Source organism: Bubalus bubalis, chromosome 6, assembly GCF_019923935.1.
Source record: "Bubalus bubalis isolate 160015118507 breed Murrah chromosome 6, NDDB_SH_1, whole genome shotgun sequence".
Classification (NCBI taxonomy): Eukaryota; Metazoa; Chordata; class Mammalia; order Artiodactyla; family Bovidae; genus Bubalus; species Bubalus bubalis.
In genome coordinates, this window is record NC_059162.1 from 109,247,207 (window position 1) to 109,261,990 (window position 14,784).

Sequence of the window (14,784 nt, forward strand, 5' to 3'; positions counted from 1 at the left end):
AAGATAACAAAACCAGGAGGAAAAATCACTGGGATGACGTTGGGATAACATCCCAGCTCCCTAGTTTAAAGCACATGCTCAGAATGAAGCAGATTAGAAAATATCTCTAAGATAAAATTGATAATATAACCAAAATGTTTAAAGTACTGAGGAAGATTTACACTTCTGGGTAGAGTTTAAGAAAGAAATTAATAATAAGAACACAGAAACTAAGCAAAACAGACCAGAAAAAGATAAATATCAACAAAAGAGAAAATAACCAGTTGTACAAATAAAATTAACCACAGCATACATCATGATTGAGCTGTGAATAAGCTATACATAACCTTAATATCATTAACAGTGAATACTGCTCTCTAACCAAAATTACATTACAGTCAGAGTGACAATAAATATGGATGTGTGAGGAAGTCAGAGAATTCTACCACTATCCAAGGTAGGAATAGATAATACCCCAAACTGGAAAATCCGTAAGCAGCAAAACAAGCTATTTAGAGGTAATACCAAAGAAACGGTGAAGAACTGGAAATGACTGCTTCTAGGTACTTTGGCCACCTCATGCGAAGAGTTGACTCATTGGAAAAGACTCTGATGCTGGGAGGGATTGGGGGCAGGAGGAGAAGGAAACGACAGAGGATGAGATGGCTGGATGGCATCACTGACTCGATGGACGTGAGTCTCAGTGAACTCCGGGAGTTGGTGCTGGACAGGGAGGCCTGGCGTGCTGCGATTCATGGGGTCGCAAAGAGTCGGACACGACTGAGCGACTGATCTGATCTGATCTGAGGGACTGGGAAGGGGGTGGGAGGGCTTGTTTTTCATCAAATGCTTTATGAAGGGACTTTCCTGGTAGGCCAGTAGCTAAGCCTCTGCACTCCCAATGCAAGGGGCCTGGAGTTCGATCCCTGATCCGGGAACAAGATCCCACATGCTGCAACTCAGAGTTTACACGCTGCAACTAAAAACCAAAAAGGCCCTGTGGAGCTGAGGGTCTGACATGACTATGTACAGGATTTTTCTACATGTATTAATTAAAAAAGAGAAACAAAAAGAGAAATAAATATATAAAATGCTTTTTAAAATTTAAGAAAAGAAAGTATACTATGGGGGGAAATCTACTATATACATGAATTTATTCATGTTCGTCACATAGTTATCTAAGACATGGAAAACTGAGAGAAAAGCCTAAAATGTTTACCAAAAAGGAACTAGTTACATAAATTATATGGAACATCCAATGGTAAAATATCGTGAGTCATTTAAAATTGCAAACAGAATGTTAAAACAAGAACCAGACAAAAAAGCACAACTCCAATTTTGATTACACATATCCAAGTAACATATGCATAAAAAGAGTCTGTTCCCCAAACTATTAACAGTGACTATATATGTGTCAAGTTTATGGCTGATCTTTTTTAATACGTCCAAGTGAATAAACATGTTATTTAAAAACCCAAAAGGAATCTTCTGGATAAAAAGCATAAGACTAGTTTTAGAAGGCACGAAAATTACTATTAGTTCCTTTTACCATCATGCATTTACCTTATCTGAACCCCAGACAGACGCAGTGCCACTGGCTTCTCCAAATTACCAAGTCAGAATACAACTCTGAAATGAGAAGAAATAAGCAGTGATAAAATAGCTAGCCAAACCTCGCAGGCTGCACCTTGAAATACAGATGCTTGGAATCTATAAGCAGAAACTCTCCTTTAGCTCTCAACTTCATTTCAAGTGGACACAGGATTCTCTCTCAAAGTATACTGGCTTGAGGGTCTCTGTCTGTCTCCTAAACTCATTTTCATTCACCCCACCTCCTTACAGTAAGGCTGCAGTAGGGAAAGCTAAAACCTTCCTCTTGTAATCTGATACCTTTCACTGGCAGTATTTCAGGTACTAGGGTTTGCATTATACAGGCTGAATTTGCAAACTCCATAATTCAACTTGGAGAATAACTTCAGAAGAATTAAATGCTTTAAACAAAAACCTTCAAGTAGGCTGAACTACTGATAAATACACTTCAAGTTAAAACAACTCCCCACACTCATCCCTTAAAGCACAAGAAAACCTTTCAGATCCAAGTGTTTAAATATTTCCTGAGCTAAACATTAACATGGCCAGGTATCAAAGCGATGCAGCATTATACCAAACAGAAAAACAAAGTTCCAACATCAGCAAACTCAATATGTAGTTAACATGCTCACTCCTAGTCTATCATTCATTCAAAATCCTGTAAAGCATGCCAAGTTGCCTCAATCGTGTCTGAATCTTTGCGACCCTATGGACCATAGCCTGTCAGCTCCTCTGTCCATGGGATTCTCCAGGCAAGAATACTAGAGTGATCTGCCACGCTCTCCTCCAGGGGATCTTCCCAACCCAGGGATCGAACCCACGTCTCTTATGTCTCCTGCACTGGCAGGCAGGTTCTTTCCCACTAGCCCTACCTGGGAAGCCCAGAGTAAGAAGGCACCCAAGAATTAAATAATCTGAAGATGCAATCTTGACATTAACCTTTTCTTTCTTCACTTATTCATTTATTCAATCAAGGACACCCACCTTAGCTTTCTCTGAAACCTGTGGTTTGCACATAGCTGAAGCCTTGCCTATTTAGCTAGGAAAGAAAGGAATGCGTTTCCTTAAGCTAGTCTCTCAGTAGGTGTCAGGCCCTCAGCCGAGAGCCTCCTACCCTCTCAACCAAACTCATTCTTAGGAGGGTCTCCATCCCCAGCAAGCTGTCCTGGGCTCACCTAGGCTGGGTCAGGTTCTGTTTCTTGGTGTTACCCTAGACAAGCATATCATTATGTCTGTTAATACTCACAGGGCTGCAAAGTCTATTACCTAACACTGCTATGTGTCTGCTGAGTAAACTGAATACACAAGCAATAAACTCTTGACCTGTACCAAAGGTTATCAGATAATTAACATTACAAAGCGGCAACAAAAACCTACTGTTAAAACTAATAGGATAAGAGTTACCAGAAGAAATTACTATTCAGTCAGGCCATTTAGCAAATTAATGACAGTGTTGGTCTATATTTACTTAGTTGATAAACAGCAAAACCACAGCACTTATGAGAACTCATTCTTTCAAAATACTTTTGTATATATTCTTGCAGGTCATTCTGGGAGTTCATCCTAGATTACATCAACCGGAACCTCTTTCCCTGCTTCTAAATGCAGGGACACAGGGGCTCACACGAGTCAGCTTGAGGGAATCCCTGATGACTCCTACAAAACTGGGAACTGCTTACAATGCACTGATTAAAGAACTATTCCAATACATCTACCTCTTAACATTCTAACCAGTTAACACACTCTCTCTCCTCTCTCCATCTCTAATAATGTGTTCTAGTTTCAAAAGCAAGTTGAATAAAAGTGAACAAAAGAGGACCCTGTGTTCAAGTTAACCCAAAGTAGCCAATTTTAATTAAAGTAGACAAAATTTAATCTTAGCCACTTCCCAATTTAAAGAAAAAAAAAAAAATACTAGGAACTGATGAGATTATGACAGCTAGGCAAATAACCCTTTAGGGTTTTACTACAGAGAACTGTGCAATGTCTTGCTCCAAGTAGCTTCTCTGCTTTCAAGCAGGCACACCAAGACTGAATCCAAGACTGGTGAATTTACTATGAATGGTTTTGAAGAGAAAGGCTAATACTGCCAACCATGTCCAGCATACAGGGTCTTCTACGCTAGGGAGATGAGCAAATGATGTCAAAAAGCTCAACCTGTTTTTGTACATTTGTTAAGAACAGTTTCTATATTTTCTTTTTTGGCAGCCAGAACTTCTTGTAGGATCTTAGTTGCTCAGTTCAGTTCAGTTGCTCGGTCGCGTCCGACTCTCTGCAATCCCATGAACTGCATGCAGCAGGCCAGGCTTCCCTGTCCATCACCAACTCCTGGAGCTTGCTCAAACTCATGCCCATTGAGTCAGTGATGCCATCCAACCACCTCACCCTCTGTCATCCCCTTCTCCTGCCTTCAATCGTTCCCAGCATCTGGGTCTTTTCTGATGAGTCAGTTCTTCGCATCAGGTGGCCCAAGTATTGAAGTTTCAGTCCTTCCAATGAATATTCAAGACTGATTTCCTTTAGGATGGACTGGTTGGATCTCCTTGCAGTCCAAGGGATTCTCAAGAGTCTTCTCCAACACCACAGTTCAAAAGCATCAATTCTTCAGGGCTCAGCTTTCTTTATGGTCCAACTCTCACATCCACACGACTACAGGAAAAACCATAGCTTTGATCTATGTCATTTAGATCTATCTAGATCTATAGATCATAGATTTTTATGGATCTTTGTCAGTAAAGTACTGTCTCTGCTTTTTAATATGCTGTTGCTCAACCAGGGATTGAACCCCAGGCCACTGCAGTGAAAGCATGAAGTCTTAACCACTGGACCTCCAGGGAACTCCCCAATTTCTACTTTTTTTTTTAATGGTAGAAAAATATCAAGGTATTTTATGACATGTGAAAATTCTATGAAATTCCAATTTCAGTATGTATGAAAAGCTTTACTGGAACACAGCCACATTCATTCCTTTATAATATACAGCAGCAGAATAGGTGCAAAAATGACTATAAGCAGAGGTCTCACCACTTAGCGCTGCTACAAATTCTGGTGAAATAATTGTCACTAAAAGGCATTTCAAGTACCATGTATTCTGTCATATCACATTTTATTACTATTTAATTACCAGCATGTATCACATATGTCAAAACAAAAGAAAAATGGACTTTGAATGTTACCCATTTAAGACACAGTGTGGAGTGTGGGTGCTTTTTTAAATACAATTAGATGGCAACACTCTGTGTTTATTATGAACTGACATCATAGCTGTGCCAAGAATACAAGAGTTGGCATTACCAAACTAAGTACTCACATAATATTTCCAATTCACAGGAAACCAATTGTTGGAAAAAAAAATTTAATTTAAAACAGTATCTTATCACAACAGAAAATCTTTTTTTTTTTTTTTTTTAATTTTATTTATTTATTTGGTTGCTCTGGGTCTTAGTTGTAGCATGTGGGATCTAGCTCCCCGACCAGGGATCGAACCTGGACCCTGCACTGGGAGCTCAGAGTCTCAGCCACTGGACCACCAGGGAAGTCCCAGAAAATCTTTATAAAGTCAAAAAAATAAAGGCTATACAACCAAAATAAGTTTCTGAGTATTATACCTATTAGCATAAGGAGGAAAGTCATTTAATTATAGTGAGTTAATTAAGTCATGTTTCACTGCAGCAGCCTAAGAAATGTGTCTAGAGAAAATGAACTTAAAGACTATTAGCCTTTTGGTTTGAAGGGTTGAGAACAACAGGAGCAATATAAGTAGTCAATTAAAAAATAGGGCAGATGGAGGGGAAAGGTGCTGACCTACGCAACTATGGAAATAAGGGAAACAGAAACAAGATAAGAAGCAAAAAGAACTCCATATAACCACTGTATTCTAGCTGTTAAAACTATTCCAGTTGTCAAGTTGTTAGAGGGTGCATGTGTGCGTGCAAAGTCACTTCAGTTGTGTCTGACTCTGTGACTCTATGGATCATAGCCCGCCAGGCTCCTCTGTCCATGGGATTCTTCAGGCAAGAATACTGGAGTAGGTTATCATGCCCTCCTCCAGGGAGTCTTCCCAAACCAAGGATCAAACCCATGTCTCTCTTGTCTCCTGCATGGGCAGGCGGGTTCTTTGCCACCAGTGTCACGTGGGAAGCTCCTGTTAAAAGTTTCAGTTCAGTTTAGTTGCTCAGTCGTGTGTGATTCTTTGTAACCCCCTTAGACTGCAGCACACCAGGATTCCCTGTCCATCACCAACTCCTGGAGCTTGCTCAAACTCAAGTCCATTGAGTCAGTGATGCCATCTAACCATTTCATCCTCTGTCATCCCCCTCTCCTCCTGCCCTCAATCTTTCCCAGCATCAAGGTCTTTACTGATGAGTCAGTTCTTCACATCAGATGGCCAAAATACTGGAGATTCAGCTTCAGCATCAGTCCTTCCAATGAATATTCAGGACTGATTTCCTTTAGGATTGACCAGTATGATCTCCTTGCAGTCCAAGGGACCCTCAAGAGTCTTCTCCAACACCACAGTTCAAAAGCATCAACTCTTCGGGGCTCAGCTTTCTTTATGGTCCAACTCTCACATCCATACATGGCTACTGGGAAAACCATAGCTTTCACTATACAGATCTTTGTCGGCAAAGTAATGTCTCTGCTTTTTAATACACTGTCTAGGTTTGTCATAGCTGTTAAAGGGTACAGGTTAACAATCCTGAAACTACTACATACATGTATACTGGAACTAATGAGTAAATGCATGGCAGATAGTGACAGTCAAGATTCACACTGCTGGAAGTGGGAGGTTAAACATAAAAGAGGCCAAGACTAGAATGATCAATGAGGTACTGGATTAGAGTTGGAGGTATCAGTAATCATGCTTATAGATAAAAACTGATATATATAGAAATATCAAATACAGATATTTCTATAAGTATACGAAATATATGTATTAGTATAGATATATTTCTTGCATTGTCAGCTGAGAAGCAACTACCCTCCAGGACCCAGATCTTGATTTCTAATACATTCTCCAATAAAAGAAACCAGGACTCCTTGGAGAAATGGCTGAATCTAGGGTTGGGGGAAGGGATACACAGCATGAGCTTGGGAGTACCTTACAGTGCCAGAAAACAAAGAAATGCTGAACAGTAACAAAAAAGCAACACCGCAGACAATAAAGGTGGTATGTCAAAAGGACACTCCTGTCCAACTGAAAGAGCTCTCAATAGTAACAATTAGAAAAACTGTAACAAAATTAAGTACTGGATTATAACAAAAAATACCCATGAATCCATACTAATATACTCAGTCACCCTCAAGGAGGTGGAATATAACTCTCCACTCAAGTGGAGATGAGTGTGTCTAGCTATTTTCTTTCGGTGTACGTTATGGAAGGAAAGGGAGTAATTTATACTTGAGAAACCTAATCCAATAATCAAGGTTAACAAGAAGTCACATTGATAGCATGTACTCCTTAATATGACGTGGCACTTTACCTCTCTGGTCTTTCTCCCCAAAATCCATAACATTAGTCTACTCATGAGAAAAACATTAGACAAATCCAAACTGAGGGACATTCTATAATACCGCTAACCAGCAATCCTCAAAGCTGTTAAGATCACCAAAAATCAAAAAATGTGTGAGAAACTGTCACAGCCAAGAGAAACCTAAGGAGACATGACAACTTAATGTACATCCTAAATGAGAATGTGGAACAGGAAAAGTATATTAGATAAAAACTAAGAAAACTCAAGTATGGACTTCAGTTAATAAGAATGTACCAGTATCGGTTCATCAGTTGCGAGCAATGTACCACACTAATGTTAGTAGGTGTTAACAGGGGCAACAGGTGTTTACAGAAAAAAGGTGTTAAATGGGGTATACATGGGAACATACTCTATTTTCCCAGACTGTCTGTAAATCAAACTGTTCAAAAATAAAAATTTATTTTCAAAAAACCCAAATGATTCTTGGTGGTGTTTCATGGCTCTTTATGATTCAAGAGATATTATTGATCCTTACTCGGTGGTTTAGTGAAGTCAGTGATGAGTTTCAAGCGACTGAACACTGAACAGTCTGTATGGAACAACTTCTGGTGAAAATCTTTTCCAAAAAGTTGCTGCTAAGTTGCTTCAGTCGTGTCCGACTCTGTGTGACCCCATAGACGGCAGCCCGCCAGGCTCCCCCGTCCCTGGGATTCTCCAGGCAAGAACACTGGAGGGGGTTGCCATTTCCTTCTCCAATGCATGAAAGTGAAAAGTGAAAGTGAAGTCACTCAGTCGTATCCGACTCTTCGAGACCCCATGGACTGCAGCCCACCAGGCCCCTCTGTCCATGGGATTTTCCAGGCAAGAGTACTGGAGTGGGGTGCCATTGCTTTCCAAAAAGTTGAGAGAACATTAATTCAATCTAGTCTGAACTTGAATATGCTAAGATGTACAGAAATATTGATTATAAAGTATTTAAAGCTTATGGTTTATTTACTGTACCGCTCATCAGCAGGTACTCAAAAAAATCTCTCATGTGCTACTGATCCAGTATTGACAAGAGTGACTTTCATTCCCTCTCAGTCCACTTTTGCAGACTTAACCATCATCAGTTCTATGAATTTCTGTCAGAAATACATGATGTCAGACTTGCCCTACCAAACAGCAGTTAAATGGCTTAGCAGCAGTAAAATTCACTGCAATTTTTTAAGCTCAAAACTGATTTTGTGAATTTTTCTGAATAATCACCATTAAACACCATTAATGGATAGTTAATGGCTTTTGAAATTAACTTTTGCTGCAAATTTAATAACATTTCTTAATAAATCCACTTGAAAATTAACAAAACAGCACTTCAAAGGAAAACATACTACAGCAAATTACACTGAACATTTGTTTGAATCACAAGTAATGTTACTTTCTTCACTTCCTGTACTAGCAAAACTCAAAACAAGCAAGATCTTCATTCCCATAGAAATCTGAAGCAGATCTATTTTCTTAGCTCAAGCTACATTTCAGTGTATTTCTTTAATGGAAGTGCAAAGGAAATATCTGTATTTCAAAATCCACCTAAATGCAACCGAGATGCTTCCATTTAATCTTCAGTTGGAAATCATTAATGTGCAGTGTAATGGGGGGGGGGGGGGGGGGGGCTAAAAAGCAAATATCAAGAAAACAATCTAACAGAATTCTATAAATGCTTTCCAAGTAAAAAATATGCTCAATTAAAATCATATACTCATAGGTTAATATTAGTATTTGGCAGGACCTATCTCTGTGAAAAGAAACTGTCAAAGATGACATATGTAAACTCTCACTACATGTTTCATCATTTACGGATGAACATTTGCCACCAATTTTGATGGGTTAACTTTGGACCCCAATTAAGGGAAGTGCTATCCCCCCAAAAGAATCCATTCTTCTCACTAACACAACTGTATTATAAAAACTGTATTCAATTTACCTAATTGTCTAACAGTCATTTAGTGCAAATGCCCAAATAAGAATAAACCCTTAATAAACAGTAGTTCTCACAACAAGGTCTCAAATGGTAGAATATGTCACTTTTTAAAATACTATGTCTAACAACGTACAATAATGCAAATAAAATTAGCAATCAATCAACCTAGAGCAATTTGCAAAGCACTAACCAACAAACTCAGTGGGCATGAATTTAAGCAAATTCCAGGAAATACTGGAGGACAGAGAAGCCTGGCGTGCTGCAGTTGATGGGGGGGCAAAGAGCTGGACATGACTGAACAACAACAGGAACCAATAACAAAAGAAAAGAAAAGAAAGTGAAGTCGCTCAGTCATGTCCAACTCTGCGACCCTATGGACTGTAGCTCGCCAGGCTCCTCAGTCCATGGGATTTTCCAGGCAAGAATACTGGATTGGGTTGCCATTTTCTTCTCCATCTTCCCAACCCAGGGATTGATCTCAGATCTCCCGCACTGCAGGCAGACTCTGTAACTCTGACCCACCAGGGAATTCCGTAATAAAAGACACATGCTCTAAAACCAGACTGCCTAGATACTGATTTTCACACAACCAACTAGTAACTTTGAGATCCGTGGTAAGCTTCTTAATTAAATCTCACCATCTCTGTTATCTGTAAAGCTGGTTCCTACTCTAAGTGAAGTGAAGTGAAGTGAAGGTCACTCAGTCATGTCTGACTCTTCGAGACCCCATGGGCTATACAGTCCATGGAATTCTCCAGGCCGGAATACTGAGTGGGTAGCCGTTCCCTTCTCCAGGGGATGTTCCCAACCCAGGGATCAAACCCAGGTCCCACATTGCAGGTGGATTCTTTACCAGCTGAGCCACAAGGGAAGCCCTCTTACTATAAGGGGTTATGAAAATAGAATAAATTAGTATGCATAAAGTTACTAGTACTTATTAGGACACCATTAGTACTCATTATACTATACTAGTCAGGGCAATATCAAGGTGACAGTTAACAGACAAGACTTCAACATGGTTGTTAAACAATTACATTCTCCTGATAATTCAGAATTTGGATTTATGGCAGACTCAGAATATAAGACACATACATCTTCAAAATCTTGTAAAGACGCAGACACTCTGGAAAGAAACCCAAACCTATACTTGATTCCAGGCTGAATGAGCATGACCCCTGAATGACAGCAGTATCCTGTGCCCCAGGTTCTCAATTTACAAGAGCGGAGAGTCATCAACATGCCATCTGCGTACCCGACAGTTCCTACCCAGACAGGTGGTTTTTAAAATCTTGTTCTCGGGCTATGCAAAAGTGCCTCAGGGCAAAATAATATCTCCTCTGAATCCTCTGGCTTATCCAGCATGTAAGACTGTTGGAAAAATAACATCTACTTTTCTATAATTTCTTTATCATAACTTTTTATAAGCTTTCACCATTTCCTTACAACTTCAGCCTCTATTTCCTTGAAAAAATAATAATACTAATCATGTACTACTACTAGACTATTTTACTCTTGAGGGCAAGTACTTGATTAAATTCCTTTTTGTATCCCCAGTGTTGAATGACAAACAAATGAGTACATATTATTTATATAATGTGGCTTTTTACTATGGTAAAATATACATGACATAAAACATACCTGTGGCATTCAGAACATTCACATTGTTATGTGAGCACCACCAGTGTCCATCTCCAGAGCTTTTCCATCTTGCAAAACACAAACTGTGTACCCACTTAAAAAGTAACACACCCCACCACCATTCTGTCAGCACTGTCTCTGTGAAAGCTGACTACTCTAGGTATCTTATCCAAGTGGCATCACACAGTGCTGTCCTTTATATCTAACATGTCACCTAGTGTGTCTTCAAGGTTCATCCATGTTGCAGCAAATACACAGTTTTTAAAAGGGCGAAAATGTGCAGAATCATTTGCCTGAGCAAACTAAATGTTTAATTTTTTTACCAAGTTTTTTCATTTCAGTAATACATGCACAGTAAAAATTTCAAATTCTACAAGAGTACATAATGAAAAGAAGTCCCCTTCCTAATTTCTACCCTCTCTATCCTAGACTTCCGGTCCCCCTCTCAGGTTTAATTTTTCTATTTTGGAACACAACAACCAACCACATACATGCTGCCTTGCCTTAAGGATGTCCTACTAGTAAGGGCTTCTCTGGTGGCTCAGATGGTAAAGCGTCTGTCTGCAGTGCAGGAGACCCGGGTTCGATCCCTGGGTTGGGAAGATCCCCTGGAGAAGGAAATGGCAACCCACTCCAGTACTCTTGCCTGGAAAATTCCATGGACTGAGGAGCCTGGTAGGCTACAGTCCATGGGGTCCCAAAGAGTTGGACATGACTGAGCGACTTCACTTTCACTAGTAAGATACTCAGTTGATCTATTACAACTGGCTATTACTCTGTTCTAAAAATACTGATATTTCTAAAAACGCAGGGATCAAATTGGCATCTTGGGTCATTTTGCATCTCCTGCATTGGCAGGCGATTCTTTACCACTGCCACCTCTAAAAATACTAACAGGGAAAGTCACTGGTGATCCAGTGGTTAGGACTCACATGGCATGGGTCCAATCCCTGGTTGGGAAACTAAGATTCTGCATGCCATGCAGCACAAACCAAGTTAAAACTAAATTAAAATACTAATATAAAGATCCAAAACAATGAACATAAAACATTCCACAAGTACACTTCACTGAGTTAACATTCACTGAGTGTACCCAATGGATATTGTCTTTGCTAGGCAGCATATTGAGGCAAGAAAGAGCACAGGCTCTGGTGTCTTGTAAAAACTAGTTTAAAGCACTTTTTTTTAAGTCTCAGTTTCCTGATCTATAAAATAAGGGCAACACTATCTCATAAGCTACTGTAGTGATTAAATGAGAAAAACATCTAAATCATAGTACAGTGCATAGTAATACAGCAAGGACTCATATAAATAATAGTAATATATAATTTTTTAATAGGTAATTGTTAATATCCTTCAGTGGGTGCTGTGGAAAGCACAAAGATAAATCAAAAAACTTGCTTCCTTCCATGTACTTATAACACAACAGAGCAGTTTCCCTCTGCTCAGTATTATCATTATTTTGCCAAGACCCTGGTGCTGATAACACTTCCAACCTATGTTTATAACTTTCATGATTTATTTCTAACTATCACTAAAACAGTTATTTGTGAAAAAAAAAAAAGTTAACAACTGTGACCTAGAGTCTAAGAGAAGAGAGCGTTATCATCAGACCATGTAGTTAGTGGGCGTGTACCCAAGGCAGTCTATAGCTAGATTTAATCAAAGAGTGAGAGTCCTGTGATTAAGAGACCATGGTCCACTCCAATCTGACCTAGGAGTGTATGAAATTTAGAGTCACAAGCATTAAGAACTGGAAGCACACATAGAGATCATTATCTAGTACAATAACCCTAGTCTTTACAGAGGAAAATTAAACCCAGAAAAAGGGAGATCTGCCCACAAAGGTGAGGCAATACTAGAGCTAAAGGCCCATGGCTCTTGGTATGTTCCAGTTCTTTTCACATCATCATGCTACCCTGTATCTGTTAAAGAACCTTAAACTATAAATTTCATCCTGTCTGCTCTAATTTCTTATTTTTCTTCCCAGTTACGTATTATCTGAACTTCCCTGGTGGCTCAGACAGTGAAGAATTTGCCCGAAACGCAAGCAACCTGGATTCAATCCCTGTGTCAGGAAGATCCCCTGGAGAAGGGAATGGCTACCCACTCCAATATTCTTGCCTGGAGAATTCCATGGACAAAGGGGCCCAGGGGGGCTACAGTCCATGAGGTCACAAAGAATTGGAAACTGAGCAACTCACTTACTTTACTTATTATCTGGGGCGGGGGGAGGGGGGGAGATAAAAAAATTTCAGTGTGTTTTATGAAAGCCATCTTTCCTAAATAGTCTTATTATTTGACTAAAACATACTCTACTAGAAGCCTGAGGGATGTAAGAATAAATCTGGACTTCCCTGGTGGTCCAATGGTTAAGAATTTGCTTGCCAATGCAGGGGACACAGACCTGGTCCAGGAAGATTCCACATGCTGCAGGGTGACTAAGCCCGTGTGCCACAACTACTGAGCCCCCAAACCCTCGAGGCTGTGCTCCACAAGAGAAGCCACTGCTATGAGTAGCCCCCACTCAACGCAACTACAGAAAACCCCCAGCAGAAACTACGGCCCACCATAGCCAAAAATAAATTTCAAAAAATAAATAATCCATTGAAGGTTTATTTGAAAGGAAATTTCAATTAACAAATATTCAACTTTAATTTTTTTGGCCCTGCCATGCAGCTTCAAGATCTTAGTTCCCCAACCAGGGACTGAACCTGGGCCACAGTAATGAAAGCACCAAGTCCTAACCACTGGACCTCCAAGGAATTCCCCCAAAACTCTTAATTTTAGAGTTGGATAAGTGGATGGTTCATTCAGAGCATATCTTCCACAACTGCTTAGTTTTACTAAAAAAAATTATCCAAAATAGTTCATTTGATTAACAACCCATTTAGCAGAGAGCAACAGACCAGGATGGTGTGTGAGTGGCAAAGAATCCACCTGCCAATGCAGGAGACACAAGAGCTGCAGGTTCAATCCCTGAGTCAGGAAGATCCCCTGCAGTAGGAAACAGCAACCCACTGCAGTATTTTTATCTAGAAAATTCCACGGGCAGAGGAACCCGGCAGGCTACAGTCCATGGGGCTGCAAAGAATTAGACATGACTGAGCACACAACTGACCAGGATAACCAATTTCTAGATGGATCACAGGTTCAATCCCTGGTCAGGGAATTAAGATTCCACAGGCTGTGATGCAACTAAGCCCTGAGCCACAACTGCTGAGCCTGCGCACATGAAAGTATGTATTAAGGGTAATTCCCTGGCGGTCCAGTAGTTAGGACTCCAAGCTTCCACTGCAGAGGTCCCAGGTTCGATCCCTAAGACCCTGCAAGCCACGTGGTGCTATCAAAAATGAATAAAATAATCCTTTAAAAAAAGAAGTGTACAATGAATTTAAGCAGAGCGGTTAAGAGTAAGAATTTTACAAACATGTGACTGACATGGATTAGAATCCTGACTCCATTATTGTGAAGGTTTGAACACGGTACTGATTCTCATCTAAAAAACAGATGCACTGATCTAATAAAATTATCAAAGGATTAAATGAATTAATGTATGCAAATCACAGTGTATGTTGTATTCTAAAAAGGTGGTTTGAAAAATAAAAACAAGAATGCTGGATAGGAACAAATAACAGCAGATAGGCTCAACAATGAGAACTTTATTTTCCCAAATTGCTTCAATAAATCAACATTTTACACTTCATTAAGGCTCTTTCCTTTCCCCCCAGTAACATGCTTACATAACCACCACCAAACAACAAATTAAATCCTTAACGATAGTTCCAGTTCCAGAATCACCTTCAAAAAAACTAAGCTGATACACAAATATCTGTCCAATGCAAAACAGAGATCAGGCTAAATCCCTAGCATTTTGTTTAATCCCACATTAGGTCCATTTCAGGTGCTGACTACTCAGGGAGAAGGAAAAAAAAAAATCACACTAAATGCTATATAACTTGTATCAAGAAATATATAGCCAAGAGACTTTCCTGGTGGCCTAGTGGTTAAGACTCTGAGTGATCAAGATTCCTAAAGGCAGGGAGCATGGGTTCGATCCCTGGTTGCAGAACTAAAATCCTGCATGCAGCTCAACCAAAAAAAAAGAAATATACTCAAGAAAAAGTTGTGAATATTTTCTAC

At 39.8% G+C, this 14,784-nt stretch overlaps 1 protein-coding gene across 4 annotated transcripts in view; it reads right to left on the reverse strand.

Annotated features, from left to right (window-relative positions):
* Positions 1–14,784, reverse strand: part of THRAP3 (thyroid hormone receptor associated protein 3) — a 70,251-nt gene that overhangs the window by 43,738 nt on the left and 11,729 nt on the right. For 3 of the 4 annotated variants that reach the window (XM_006077586.4, XM_025289071.3, XM_025289072.3), the window contains exon 2: positions 1,543–1,608. The exons of the other annotated variant lie outside the window; for it this stretch is intronic. The gene's annotated coding sequence lies outside the window, so the exon portion shown is untranslated. The remainder of the gene's footprint in view (positions 1–1,542; positions 1,609–14,784) is intronic. 4 annotated transcript variants of the gene reach the window in all.